The sequence below is a fragment of the Microtus oregoni genome, unplaced genomic scaffold (genome assembly GCF_018167655.1).
Source record: "Microtus oregoni isolate MIOR12 unplaced genomic scaffold, Mior012 000038F_ref0000394, whole genome shotgun sequence".
Taxonomy (NCBI): domain Eukaryota; kingdom Metazoa; phylum Chordata; class Mammalia; order Rodentia; family Cricetidae; genus Microtus; species Microtus oregoni.
In genome coordinates this window covers 23,090,738-23,106,416 of record NW_024543097.1, presented here as the reverse complement: position 1 = coordinate 23,106,416, position 15,679 = coordinate 23,090,738, and positions in this window count along the sequence as shown.

Below are 15,679 nucleotides of genomic sequence, written 5' to 3'. Positions count from 1 at the left end.
GGCACTCTGAGTTCACACCCTGGAACCAGCATGGTGATAGGAGAGAACCATATCTCACAAGTTGTGCTGTGGCCCCACACATACGATAGATAGATAGATAGATAGATAGATAGATAGATAGATAGATAAAAATAGCATAGTAGGAAACCCTGTAGGCAAAGAGGAAGACTGAACCCCATACCTACCACTACTGGCCAAGGCCAGCTAGAACTGGTGAGAGCCACTGGAGTAGATGCTGGGACACTCGAGAGCATCTGAATATGACCTCTGACTTGTTAAAAACTGCATGTGAGAGAGCATTCGTGAGAAAGCTCATGCTACAAAAATAACTTCCTCAAAGCACACTCTGTGTGTACTGGCTGGTTTTGTTTTGTTTTGTCAAGATAAGCTAGAGTCATCTGAAAAGAAGGAACTGCAATAGAGAAAATGTTTCTGTAGGACTGGCCTGTAGGCAACCCTGTTTTCTTAATGATTAAGTGATGTGGGCTCTATTCATAATAGCCAGAAACTGGAAACAACCTAGATATCCCTAAACAGAAGGATCAATAAAGAAAAAGTGGTTCTTTTAAACAATGGAATAAAAGCACTCATCCATTTAAAAAAAATACATCATGAAATTCACAAATAATAGATAAAACTAGAGAAAAATCATCCTGAGTGAGATATCCCAAACCTAGAAAGTCAAAATTGGTAAGTATTGCTTATATGTGGGTATTAGCTGTTAAGTCAATGATCAAGCTACAACCTGTAGAACCACAGAGAGTGGGTACAGAGTAAGGGAGTAGGGGTTGACAGCTTAGACCCATTGAGAAAGGGAAACAGACGAGTTATGAACGGACAGAGGTACTGGAATGGGAGAATCAAGTGGGGAGGGGGAGAAGAGGGGGATGAGGGAAAGAATGTAGAGAGAGACAGCTAAAACTCAGGGCAATTTGAGAGCAGTATTGAAACCTAATACAGTAGAAGCTCCCTAAAATATATACAAAATATGAAGGTGATCTAAATGAAATCACCAAATAATGGGGAAGACAGAGTCCCAACAGGCCATCTCTTGTCACTAAATAAAGTTTCCAGTGCAGGGATTGGGTTGCATCTAATTGAGTTGTTGGCCAAAGGGGTGTCATGGGACTCCCCGAACAACCCAGGCTGTTGCCAGGACTGTAAGTTGCTCTCCACTAACTGACAGCAAGGCCTCAATACCTACAGAACTCATTGAACATGGAGAAGTTGAGTTGCCGTCTACAGAGGTATCCACCCCTACGTCTGGCATCTTTGGTACGGGAAGATACTCTGCACACCACCAAAAGAGAAACACAAACCCCAAGTCAGCCACAACCTTTTGATCTACACTGGTGTCCTGTAGTGTGCAGAGATACGCTAGGGCAATGGTGGCACAAAGCTTGTGGGGGTCACCAACCAATATCTGATTTGGCATAAGGCCCACTCCACGAGATGGAACCCATACCTTGCATTGCTTGGGTGACCAATAACCAGAGACTAGATAGCCTGGGGTATGTATTTGTCCAGGTTAAAACCAAATACTAATGTTCTAACAACAACAACAACAACAACAAGACAGCAATACAATGACTTCTAATAATATTCTGCTATGCTTACAGAGCAGTACCTTGCTCAGCCATTAACAGAGAATCTTTCTTCTGCAGCAGATGGGAACCAATACAGAGACCCACAAACAGACATTATGCAGAGAGTGAAAGAACTTGAAACACCCACTCCTAAATGGGATGTCTCTATCAAATCTTTCTTCTTAGGACTCAGAGAATCCTGAGAAAAAAAGAGGCAGGAAGAGTGTAAAAGTCAGAGGGGATGGAGGATACCAAGAAAGCAAGGCCCTCTAAATCAGCATGATCAAACGAATAAGAACTCACAGAGACCGAGGCAGCATGCATGGGGCCTGTGTATGTATACACAGGTCTTTTGTGTATCTATTACGGCTTTCAGTTTAGTATTTTTATGGGATTCCTGAGTGTGCAAATGAGTGGATCTCAGATTCTTGTGCCTTCTATTGGGCTCTTTTCCTTCTGTTTGTCTTGTCCAACTCTGAGGTGACAGTTTTTGTTTTATCTGATTATATTTTATTTTGTTATATTTTATTGTCCTTTAGAAACCTGCTTGCTTTCTAATGAGAGACAGAAAGGGATTAGCTCTGGATAGGAGGGCAGTGAGAAGGAACAGGGGTGGGGGTATTATGCGTAGAAAGCAATCTATTTTCAATAAAAGGAAAAAATGGCCTGTAGGCAAGCCTGTTTTCTTAATGAGTGATTGATGCAGAGGGCCGGGCCCATTATATATAGTGCTACCCCTGAGCAGGTGTGAAGTAATAGGGGCGGCAGGGCTGCGTTCCCAGCACCCCGGCCGCCTGCTCGGCTAGCTTATGCCCCGAAATAACAACATACAAACTGTATTCATTTAATCACTGCTTGGCCCTTTAGCCCTAGCACTTACAGGCTAATTCTCACATCCCGATCAACCCATCTCTAATAATCTGTGAGAACCGGTCTTACCGGGAAGATTCTAGCCTAGTCCATCCTGGGTCGGAGCTTCATGCCGGGAGCGGGGCATGGTGTCTCTCTCAGGCGTCTGCTCCCAAGAGAGCTGTGTAGTCTCTGACCTCACTTCCTCTTCCTCCCAGTGTTCTGTCCTGTTTTCTCCTCCCACCTATCCTCTAACCAATAAAATGGGCCAGGGCAGTGCCTTTATTAGCCAATGACCTTCCTCCATCATTTCCCCTTTTTCGGTTTAAACAAAAAAAAAGGCTTTAACTTTAACATAGCAAAATTACATATAACAAAACAGTTATCAAGTAAAAGTTACAATAATCTTTATCATAACTAAGGAAAACTATAACTATAACTAACTATTCTTAACTCCATCAAAGACTCCAGAAAGATATAATATTACCTAAGTAAACAAGAACTAAGAAACTTCAAACTCTAGAAATGACAAAGACATCTCGCTGCCTGGACAGTCACCCAAAGTTCTTTTGTACCGTTGGGGCATCCATCTTCAGCCTTCAGGCCCATGGTATCCAGCAGACATTTCCATAAAGCAGGAAAATTCAAAGTCAGTTCAGTCACTATCTGTTGTGTCCTGCAGAATGTCTCGCAGACTCTTTCATGAATCAGGAACCCCAAAAGATCATCTCACCTTAGGCAAGTTCAGTAGTCCTCTCTCTGTGGGTTCTCTGTGTCCAGTTTATGCAATAGTCCAGGCAAGAGCAGTTTCTTGCCCAAATGGCTATCAAACTCCATAACGAGCCTCTTTGATGCCCATCTTCCTCTTGAAGTAGATTGGTGCTGCCAGGAGCAGAGTGTCTCATTGTCATGAAAAGTCCTCAGTTATTAAAACATTAAATGTCCTATTCTGTAATCTTTGAAAGACATGAAGAATGTCTATCTAACTGAAATACATCTCTATATATCTAGAAAATCTAACTAACATGACTACAAGCTTTACTATTATCGATGATTATCCATTAACAACCTATATTTCTTAATTATATAGTACATATTTAAATGAACTACACAATCACAATACCTTAATCAAAATCAGAAACACTTATACATATAACAAAATTGACCTTAAATCTCTATCAATAAAGCAAAATCTATACTAATGCAAATTATTCATATCTATATCATATCCCCCTTTAAATGTAAAAGAACGTTTATAAACCATATTTGGGAATATGGGCGTAGTTATTTCTCTCCAAACTGCTTCCTGCTGAATGGGGGCGTCTTTAATTAGGTCTTTCATGGTATAACCTGTGTGCTAGCTTCATCTCAGTTGGCAGTTGAGCGAAGCAATTTTTTGAAGGCGTGCACAGGAACCATTCAGGAGGACGTGGTCCATCATACCAAATCGGAATAGAAGAAATGAACAGCGTCTCATCCTCTGTGAAAACAAAATAAGAAACTCCTTTCCAAAGTATCATATCCTTAGATCCAAATTCATAATATCTATGTTGGATTAGTTCAGCAGTATTTATAAATAAATATCTTTTAGCAGTTGTTTGTCCTTCCTCAGCATTCAAACAATTCAAAGAGAGCATAATAGCATACAGTATCAAAATTCTCTGTGTATTTTCCATCTTTGTGCAGCTGTGTTTTAACCTCTATTTTGTTTATTTTTACTTTTAACTCTTTGCTTTTTGAGGCAGGTTCTCTGTATCTTTGACCTGAAGTAACTCTGTAGACCAGGCTGTCTTTGAACTCTCAGAGATCCGCCTGTCTCTGCCTCCCAGGCCTTCAGGATTAAAGGTGTACACTACTACACCTTGAACTCACAGAGATCTCTTTGTCTCTGCCTTCTAGGCACTGGGATTAAAGGCGTGTGCTACCACACATAACAACTCTCTTCCTTTTTTTTGTTTTTTACTTTAAGAACTTCAACTTTTTGTCTGCATATATTTTTAACACACTTTAAACCATTCAGAAATTTTCTTTGTCTTTGAATCTCTCTTTACTGTATATCTCTCTTTTTCTGACCACACGAGCCTTTAAATTACTGAGCAATATGGGTAGGATTAAAGGCGTGGCTTTGCCAGCTAGATCCAGTCCATTCCTTAGCTTTCCAGCCTCATGGCGGATATACAGGCTGTAGCCATGTTTACTGCAACAACTGTATGGCATTTCAAGGTCCCTGCCAGCAAGTGAGCTACAACAGACAACACTCAAGTCCTCTCTCGGTAGCCGGCCCTCCTGCCTCAAACAGTCAGAGTTTGCCCTGGCAGGATGGCCCAGAAAGCCGGCATTTTTAAACGGCACAGCTTTTTTCCTGCTACGGCTGAAAACCGAAAAGCATGCGTTCAGCTTTTCGTCAACACCGTTCAAGTGTTTCGTGGCAGGACCTCTTAATGAGCTGCAGGCTTTGCAGCTAAAGCTGAGTCAGGAAGCTTCTCTTAGAAGAAAGCGCATGCTTGCCTCTAACAAGCAGAGCAGACCCGAGAACACAGCAGAACACAGCGAGTCTAGTTGCCATCAAACAAATCGTAGCACTTACTCCAAAAGCTCTATTCAAAAGCTCTGTCTCCCGCAGGAGCCAGACAGAGATCGCAATGGCGGCACAGCCCCAGGAAGTCACGCTTTAAAAAGACACAGCGTTTTTTCTGCTACTGTTGCCGAATCAGGAAATCTCTCTACAGCACGCCACCAACAAACAGCAAAAATCTGTGTTAAACTCTCGCTCCCTTATTTTTAAGTCTTCTCAGGTTTTTTAAGTGGGTTTAGTCCATCACGTGGGGCGCCATATGAAGTAATAGGGGCGGCAGGGCTGCGTTCCCAGCACCCCGGCCGCCTGCTCGGCTAGCTTATGCCCCGAAATAACAACATACAAACTGTATTCATTTAATCACTGCTTGGCCCTTTAGCCCTAGCACTTACAGGCTAATTCTCACATCCCGATCAACCCATCTCTAATAATCTGTGAGAACCGGTCTTACCGGGAAGATTCTAGCCTAGTCCATCCTGGGTCGGAGCTTCATGCCGGGAGCGGGGCATGGTGTCTCTCTCAGGCGTCTGCTCCCAAGAGAGCTGTGTAGTCTCTGACCTCACTTCCTCTTCCTCCCAGTGTTCTGTCCTGTTTTCTCCTCCGACCTATCCTCTAACCAATAAAATGGGCCAGGGCAGTGCCTTTATTAGCCAATGACCTTCCTCCATCACAGGTGGTCCTGGGGTATAGAAGAAAGCAAGCTAAGCAAGCCGTGGAAAGCAGGCCACTGACTTTCCTCAGCGACAGAGTATGGCCTGAGGGCTATGAGATGAAATGCACCTTCTCCCCAGATGGGTTTTGATTGTGGTGTTTTATTACAGCAATAGAAACCCCAGCGGGGACTCTATGCAAATGACCCCAAAAGCCCGTGTGTGCCATCTCTGTTTGAGCTCCCCAACTTCCTCCGTGTACCAGCCTGCTTTACGTCTTTTGGAAATGGATCATTTCTGAATAAATTCTCTTGCTCTGCTTGCTGCTATCCACATGTCTCTGTCCAACTCCTTGTTTGGGAGACCTGGAACCCCTTCAGAAATGCTGTTAAACTCAACAACATTTTGGCAAGCCATCCAAGAGGCAAGTCTTATGTGTCTAACCTCTCTGAACATGTTATTCATCCTAGAGGTATCTGAGAGGAGCCACCCCAACTGTGGGTATGGGTCGAGGAATTACACGCTACACCTGAAGACTCCCGTGACAGGATAATGTCATCGTGAGCCGCGGTTGTGCGCCAGGACGCTGTGAAACCACAGCAGCTTCCTGCTAAGAGTCGTAACTTGAAAGGAGCCTAAAATGGCTACCATTCTCTCTCTCCTCTACTTTGAGGAGACAAAAAGGACAAAAACAAAGGTGCGTTTGAACCCTCACTCTCTAACAATAAGACCTTGACTGCTTGGAGCCTAAACCAGCCCGCTAGTCAAGCGACCACAGCCTAACTCCTAATGAAGGCTGACCCCTCATACTGAATGGCTTGTCTCTGGAGGGGCAAATGACATCACAAAAGTACCTACCCAAGAAGATACTGAGTTGCCCTCTTCTGAGCAGTTTGCATGTGATCTCCACACTGCCCAAGAGGCAAGGCCAAGTCACTTTCTTAACTGCTATAAAGGGACCCAGTTCCTCCAGGGATTAGGTGGTAATTATCTCTTGAGAATTTCCTCATTGTGATGGACTCCATGGCGTCCGACCTTTACCACACTTCATGTGTCAGTTCTGCCTTTAGTAAAACCTCTGTTCCTTGGGCTCCTACTTTTCAGAATATTTTGGCAGCCTCCTTGGGGGGGGGGTCTCACCCCATGCCTTGATTCTTTAGACGCTGATGTTTGTGGTGGCCAGCTCAGCTGTTCACATGTAATTGGAGACCTGTGTGTGTCTGGGTCACGTCTTCGGTGGTGTGGAAGCTTCTGTATTGTGACTTTGGCCTGCTATCACCCACCAAGGTATTAGCTAAAAAGTTACTTTGACCCCCTGTGGAAAGTTTTTCTTTTTTGCCATTGACAGATCCTGAGTGCTTTGGCAGAACCTGAAGCAGGTCAAGACATTGTAGTCTGTAAGGGCAAGGACTACTTTTTTTCCCTTCTAAAAGTTCCCTCACCCGAAATTTGCGGAACAGGGCGGATGGCATCCAGCTAGAGCAGTGGCTCTCAACCTGCCCAATGCTGTGACCCTTTAGTACAGTTCCTCATGTTGTGGTGACCCCCAGCCATAAAATTATTTTCATTGCTACTTCACAACTACAATTTTGCTACTGTTATGAATCGTGATGTAAATATCTGTTTTCTGATAGTCTTAGGTGACCCCCGTGAAAGGGTTGTTCAATCCCCAAAGGGATTACAACTCACAAGTTGAGAACCACCTCCCTAGAGTGATGTCCACATGTTTTGAGGACCCATTCATTTCTCTCTCCTCGTGGTCCTTTCCTCACCCCGGCATTTGCCCCACCCTTCAGAACAGAAGGGAGCAGAATGGCGGAGGTGTCTGAGCCTGCTGTCTCCTTCCCAGACAAACTGGTTGACTTCTGGCTTCACCAGGGTTTAATTTCTCCAGGATAGCGAGAGTCCCTCCCCTCACCACAGCTATGTGGACAAGTACACTTTGTGATTGTTCCTTTGAGGCTGGTCCAGTCTGATCAACTGAAGGTTTGCCTCTGGAGTGAAATTGGGTTTTACCTCCTTGGGGGAGTGTCAGTATTCAGTTTTGCATGGGTTCATGGAAGAAATTGGGTTACTCCAGTGTAGACCACGTGGCGGGTCACTCAGTCTAGGGGTGTAACCCGCCTGGCAGGGTCAGTTATTCCAGTGTCCCAGAGAGGCGCTATCTGGAAGATATGGGCGGGAGAGAAGAAGAAGGCCAGGCAGATTTGTCGAAGCCTCTGTTTATTAGAGTCATGGTTACAGCTTATATAGGATGAGGAATTTGGGGGGCAGGGGCATGGGCTCTTGCTGCGTGGTCCACGCTGGTCACGTAGGCCAGGAGGTTATGATTGGTCAGGTCACGATTCCTTAGCTAGGAGTTCACAAGTTGACACACCTAGTTCTCTAGATAATTGGAGTGTGGGGTGGGTTCCACTAACAGATAGCTCTCTATTAACAGATAATTGGGTGTGGGGTAGGCTCTGCCAATAAAATAATTCTCAATACAATTGGGAAGTGGGGTTCTCTGCAAATTCCTTAGGACAATGGTTCCTGCAATAATTTTGGGGAGAAATTGGCTCCTGACACTCCAGAATGAATTTTGGCTTAGCAGCACCAGGGAAAAGTTTCTGGTGAACCGACTGCCATTGCTTTGCAAAAGATTATTATTATTATTATACAATTTACACCTTAACAAGACAATTTCCGCATACTAAAACCTCTTATCTGAAAACTTCCCCATCAAGGAAACAAATGCCAAAGCAATTCTCAGTAGCTAGGCCTCTTGGTTATCCAGGTTTTCTCACAGGCAACTTTCCAGAGGCCTTAAACCCTTCAGGAAGAAATCAGGTAAGATTCAAACTCTTCAAACAAAAGGTAGCGATCTCAGAAGTTAAAGGTTGCAAAGGTAACAGTTGCTGAAAGGTAACAATAGTAAAAGGTAACAGTCACAAAAAGTAACAGTCATGAAAGATAGCAGTACCAAAAGGTAACATAGTAGCAAAAGGTAACAGTCATAAAAGGCAATCCAAAGCCCAGGTGCTAACTTGGGAATTCAAGCCAGCTGCAATGCTCTGCAGGCTCTCCCGCTACAGGGGAAGGCCCTTTTCTCCTTGGGGGATACCCAGGAAGAAGACATCTATGATCTATGCGTACCCTCTGAATCAGTACGCATAGATCAACCCACTGCTGTAAGGGATGCATTCAGGGTCTGTGCTCAACCCCTGGTAAGATCATGTTGGTCTCATGATGGCCATCTCCTCCACAGGCGCCCGTGCAGCATATCCTAAGAACTGCTCTGTTTGAGCCTCAGACTCTCAAGTTATTTTCCCTTGTAACAAATTGATTCTTTATATCCACTCTTAGACCAAGAATGCTGCTAGCCTAATGTCTCATTAAGCTATAATTGAGTCTTGCAATTAGACCTCTTTTTCTCATAATTTCAAAAGACTGTGAGACTCCCATGTCCAAACCTTCATGGCCTTGTCACAGGGATGTCATGTTCTGTGGGAGGGATTTTATGTCTCACCAGATTCTCTTACGTCAGCTCCTTTCCCAGAGGACGAGCATCACAATCCATCCAGCCACACTTCCACTTAGCAACTCTGATCCCACATACCCTCTCCCCCTCCTCCTCCTCCCCAACCTCTTCTCCATCTGTTTTTTACTAAACTCAGGTCCTGGACTATTCTGGACAATCCATCTGACTTCTTCACTGCCAAGATAGGGCTTTTGTAGTCTGCACCTCTGCGGATGGCCTTGGATAAGCCTAAACGTGATAGGGAACCACATTACTTTCGTCTGGATACTGGAGCTACTGTTTCCACCCTGGCAACTCTGGCTCATCCTTTCACTCCCCATTCTCCTCGCTGTTGTTTCTGGAAAGCCAGAACTAGCCCAGATGAACCCCCTTGTATGTATATGACAGACACATCTTCTCATTCATCCCTTTCTGCTACTGCCTTGTTGCCCCACCCATTCCCAAGTAGAGATACCATCTCTAAATTTCAGGTCGATTTTTAAAACCCCATAGGCTCTTGTGACATTCCTATTATCAAGTTCCCTGTCCCATGGTGGCCAAGAGACACCTGGAGCCTCAAGTGTCTTTCCTATAGTCTCTACCGTAGATGCCTACTCACCCGACAAGTGACACTGAAGTATGGGGCCTCCATTCCTGGACATTACTGTCACAATTTTTGACAAATTCCCATCACAATTACTTTTTTTTTTTGAGACAGTGTTTCTCTGTGTAGCCTTGACTGTTCTGGAACTCACGCTGTAGATCAAGCTAGACTTGAACTCAAGAGATCCACCTGCCTCTGCCTTCTGAGTACTGAGATTAAAGGTGTGCACCACCATTGCTCGGCCAACAATTACTCTTAAGGGCTCTAACAGTTTTCCTCAAAGACACCCAATATAGTTTAAAGGCAGGCTTAGCCTCTCAATAACTTCTGGTTACTGAGCTAAGGCACATATGTAACCCTCTAAACGCAGTACCCCTATTTTGGCATAAAGAAATCAAATGGATCTTCCAGAATGGTCCAGGACCAAACAACAGTAAATGAAGCTGTGTGGTTCTAACCCATCTTATAGTCTGAAATCCTTTAGTGCTCTGGGATAGATACCTTCCTTCTGTGCTGATCAGTTTTTGTCAGCTTGGGAGGAGGTAATCCAGCTGAAGGATTGCCTCCAGCGGATTGACCTGGGATTATGTCTGTGGGACACTTTTCACATTGCTAGTTATGTGGAAGGGTCCAACCTGCTGTGGACAGTGACTCTCCTGGGCAGCTGAGCAAATCATGGGGAGTAGGTCAGTAAAACAGTGTTCTTCCATGGCTTCTGCTTCAGTTCCTTCAGGTTTCTGTCATGGTGTCCATCAGTGCAAGACAGCAGAAACTAGGGTGTCCTCCAGTCCCCCTGAGTCACAATGTTAGCTGTTGAGGATGCTTTGTGTTCTCAGCCAGCTAGACTTTCAGTTCCTATTTGCTTTCAAATGGTGGGACCTGTAGCGTGTTTCTAATTGGTCTTAATAATAAAAACCCAGATTCAGATACAGGTGTTAATGCTGAAAGATCAGAGAAGCAGAGCAGCTAGCCACTAGTTCTTCTGTCTACTGAATTCTCAGACTACAGGGATGATCCTGGCCATACGAATCCTCAGACTGAACGTCTTGAGCTCCTGTCTCCTCCTGCCTTATATTCCTCTCTCTGCTCAGCTGTATCCCTTTCTGCCTCCATCTCGCTAGTCCTAGGATTAAAGGTGTGTGATTTTAATTCCAAGTACTAGGATTAAAGATGTGAGCCACCACTGCCTGGCTCTGATTCTCCTTTAGACTGATCTTGTGTAGCCCAGGATGGCCTTGAACTCACAAATCCATTTGCCTCTACCTCCCAAGTGCTGGGATTAAAGGTGTGTGCCACCGCTGCTGCCTGGCCTCTATGGCTAACTAGTGACTAGCTCTGCACTCTGATCATCAGGCAAGCTTTATTTATTAAAGCACAAACAAAATATCACCACAAGGACCCCCTCCATCCAGAACACTGAACAGTTTGTCTGGTCTGTCTCACCTTAGGGCTTTGGGTATTACCCACCTTTTTAGATTTTCTCCCCACCTTTTTGGATAGACCCTAGTCCAGGCCCTGTCTTCCCTTCAGTCCTCCTGGAAGCAGCCCCCCTCAGTACATAACGATTTATTAAATCTGCAGACCAGACAAATCCATGTCAAAGGTATCTGCATCATGGAAAAGCTACCCCAATGCAGGACTCAGGAAGGTTGCATTCCTAAAACTCCGCATGTAGCCTCTTGGCAGCAAGGCTGCCCAGCCACCTCAGTGGTTCTGTGACCTCAGGAAGGGGTCCAGACGGCCTTTGCTGCCCCTTTCCCAGCCATGTGAAGTTTACTTCCTGGTGTTTCGGCTTGGAGGAGACTGCCATCCAGCACTAACCCCCTGCTTCTTGTAACATACTTCCCCACAGTGATGATGGATAGGACCCTGGGCTGCTGGCAGAAACAGAGTCTCCCTTCCAAAGCTGATGCTGTAAAGGTACTTTATTATAGCAACAGGAAAGTTACTGAGACCCCGGCTTCTGCTTGGTTAGCCTTCCAGCATGTTTGGTACCTGCGGATTATAGGCCATTAAGCTCTAGCTAGGATTGTCTCAGGGATATCGACTACTATCTACACTGATACTGTGCTCCTCAACTGAGGACCTCTTGACCCCTGGAATGATGTCACAGGTGACCTTCAACCTCCTGTGATAACTATCCAGTGCTTTCTCAAATATGCAGCCCGGTCTCTTCGTGCCTTATGATCCTTCTCTGTCAGGAAGGCAGCATCCAGGTCTCCTAGACCCCAATCAGTTCCAGATAGGAGAGCTTTACTCTTCAATAATTTAACCTTGTTGATCTGTCGGGGGGAGGGGGATGTAGAGATAAAAAAGCCAAAACCAAAATGTGACACCCCCCCCCATGCCCCATTCTCTAAAGATCATATCCAGTGGCTTGTGATGTCTTAAAGGATTAGTTCTCTCCTCCTAAGGGCCCCTGTGCCTTGCCTCAGTTTCTGTCCTAAGAAGATAATGAGCTACGATGGCCTTATCTTTCCAGATTCAACCCCACACGAGAGCTCAAGCTGCTGGTCACACTTTCTGTATGTTGTGTCCTTCCTGTCCATTTACTGCGGACAGTCCCATCTCTGAGGGCGTGCATTTGTTTATTGCTCCCAGGTAATAGGATGCACACTGGAGCAAGAGGTCCAGGAAAGAAAATGAAACAAAACCCTCCCTAACTCAGAGTGGGGAGTGTTTTTGTTGCTTTGTTTGTAATTTTGATTTGCCCAGCAAGATGTGCCCACAGGTGCAATGGTGGCAGGATTGCCATGGCGATTAACTAACTGCCTTCTGATTGGATCTGAGGCCTGTTCTACAGGAAGAAGTTTTATGGCTGGTACTGTGATCCTGGTCAAAAACCCATGACTGGGGAAGTCATGGGTCCTGGGCAGAATCCCCGTTACTTTGCTAATTGGCCATGCCGCCTAAATATTTATGTTGTACCCACAGTAGTGGGATGGTTTCAACTTTGTGTCTGTCTTTAAGGTCTAAGCCCTCTTTATTTCTATTAAAGTCTTCAAAAGAGTAGGTTTTGGATTAAATATCACTCAGTGCTGTGGAAGAAATAATCACATCAACAGTCTAAGTTAAAAACTGGCAAAGGATGAGTCGAAAGCTAAAAAACCTTTGGGGCTTAAATCTGTATATGTAGCCATGTGTGGATATGTGTTGTCTACATATGTTAGGTTTGTATGTTGTTTACATGGTACCCAAGTGGCTTATAAATAAGTGGTCACATGAACTGAAAACTTTCCTTTTAGTGCACAGAGTAAATGGAGTTCTAGTCCAAAATCCTGGTTGGCAGCCTCAAATGAAATGATGGAAAAGAACAGAAAAAAAGAGGTTCAATCAACACGACCCTGTTGGAAAAAAAACCAAACTGAGTAACAGCCCCAGGTCCATATTTAGATACAATTTTAAATTTAAATAAAAAAATAAAACAGAGAGTCAGAGATACACATAATTGGTCAAGGTATTATTTGATCATTGTCTCAATTCTGGTCCCAGAAAATGGTCTCCCCAAAACTCCTATTGCTCCGGGTATGGATTGATTCTCGGGAGATTGTTGCTCCTGGGGGTTCAACTTTGCCATCATCACCTAACTGTCCTAATGCGGGAGGTGCTCCTGCTAGGGACTTGCCCTGTGTTGGTTTAATAATAGGGAGTCCTCACTCAAAAGCTCGGGGACATTTCTTGACCCATGATATGTGAAGACCTAGATGCTTAGAAGCTATAGCAGCCAAAGCAACGCAAAAGACAAGCCTTGACCAGGAGGTAAATATCTTCTGATGTTTATTGGGATCTTCTCAGAGTGGGGAGATGCCTTCTCCACCTAGACTAACAAGGTTAATCACTAGAATACAATTTCTCTCCTCTGGGTCTCTCTGATTTTAAGACCATCTTGAAGGCCACTTATACCTGAAAACTTAAAATTAAACATTTCCTTTAATCAAGAAAATGTATTTTTTTATTCTAAAAATATATCTTTTAAATGTAAAGATGTCTGGTTAATACATCTGGCTAGCATATGTTAACAGCCCTGCCTTGATATTATTTTTCTTTTGGCACTATTCATGTAATACACGCTCAGTGATTACAACATCAGCTGTTTTCCTTTTAATCTGTTTCACAATTGTATTTCTTCTTAGAATTACTTTTTTCTTCCCCACCAGTATTCTGTTTTAAAGCAGCCCAAAGATATAGCCCAGGAGCACACTGGACAAGGATGGCTCCCCTGGGACAAAACACAGTCATAGCTTTCCTGGCTCTTGCCCCATTAGGGATCATTAGTGGGCACTTTGGATCTTATGTTCTTAACCTTGCTATAAAATTTGAGTCTTCTAGGAGAATACAGAAGTTTCAGAGTAAACTCATTGTGAGATGGGGATTTCAGAAAATTTCCTACTACATGGGGTCCAAATCTCTCCAGTCACTGACTGGAACAGGGAATTTGGTGGATCCTCTTAGGTAGAGATTGTGCCCTTCACAGCAGGAAATACTTACTGAAAGATATTAAAAGATGTATCATTGTCCTCCAGCTCTCCCCCAAAGATTTCTGGGACCACTGCTGTGGGATGGTCTTTCTGTACTCTGTGAATATTGGTTGATAAATAAACTGCTCCAGCCTATGGCAAGTCAGGATAGAACTGGGCAGAAAATTCAAGCCAAGATATAAGAGGAAAAGGGCAGGGTCTGGGAGAGGCTGTTAGCCACTGAGGAAGCAAGACATGAAAAAAAAAAATAAGGTAACAAGCCACGAACCAAGTGACAAGCATAGATAATATGGGTTAATTTAAATGTAAGAGCTAGCTAGTAATTAGTCTGAGTCATCAGTCAAGCATTTGTAACCAATATAAGCCTTTGAACGATTATTTGGAAGCGACTGTGGAACAGGGTGGGACAGAGAAACCTTTGATTACAGACCACAGCTCTCAGGAAGGAGTCCAGGTGGGAGAGTTGGCTACAGTGGGAGATCTAAGAAGACCTTACCAAAAACAAACAAACAAACAAAAGGATGCATAGCTAGAATATGAGAAATACCTGTTGGCATAAACAAAGATGGCTAGAACTGCTCACCCACCACCAAGCCTGACTAGAACTGGCTGAAGGTACTGGGATAGGGGTAGAGTTGTTCCAGAACGCTCAAAAGTGAGGTGTAACTCATTATGAGCAACATGTAACAGGGTGCAGGAAATCCCATACTATACAAATGAACCACAAAGTAGGTGCTATGCAAATGAACCCCCTAAAACCCACCCTAGTGATACCAGTGCCCCAGTCCAATGCTTTGTGATTGGACTACACTAAGTTTCTAAACTTTCCTTCTGCTCCAGCACATTTCTCCCTTGGAGGCACATTAAGACATTCATTTACATTATTACTATCTGTGTGTTTCTGTCCAATTTCTTGTTTTGGCATGTAAGAACCTGGACCCTCTCTAGATGTACCCACCACACCCCAATACCCACTGTCATCACTGGTCCACCAATTCAAGAAACAAACAGTAATGCAAGGTCGGAAATGTAATCACTGTGGCTGCAGTAGAAAGAGGAGCAGACATGAGGATCTCCCAAGTCCTCTTTGGGAATACTGACATGAGCTTTAGGTTAAAACAGAGAACGGGTGCAGGAGAAATGGAACTACGTATAATGAAATAAACCCGGCCAAGGAGCAGCCTCATTCTCGTAGATCATTGCCCTCCTCTGGGGAAAAAAAAAAAAAAAAAAAAAAAAAGGCCTCTCCTGGGAGACTTTGTTGCTCCTAGAATCCAAGGTGACCTCAGGTCAGGACAACGATTTTTCTCTGAGATTTCAGCCTTGAAGGTGGATGAGATAGGTTCACCAGTACACCAAACAAGGCAGAGATGCCAAGGTCTCAATCCTGGGGTTTGTGGCTTTGTGGGTCCAAGTGAGGAATCTGTGCTACTCAGCA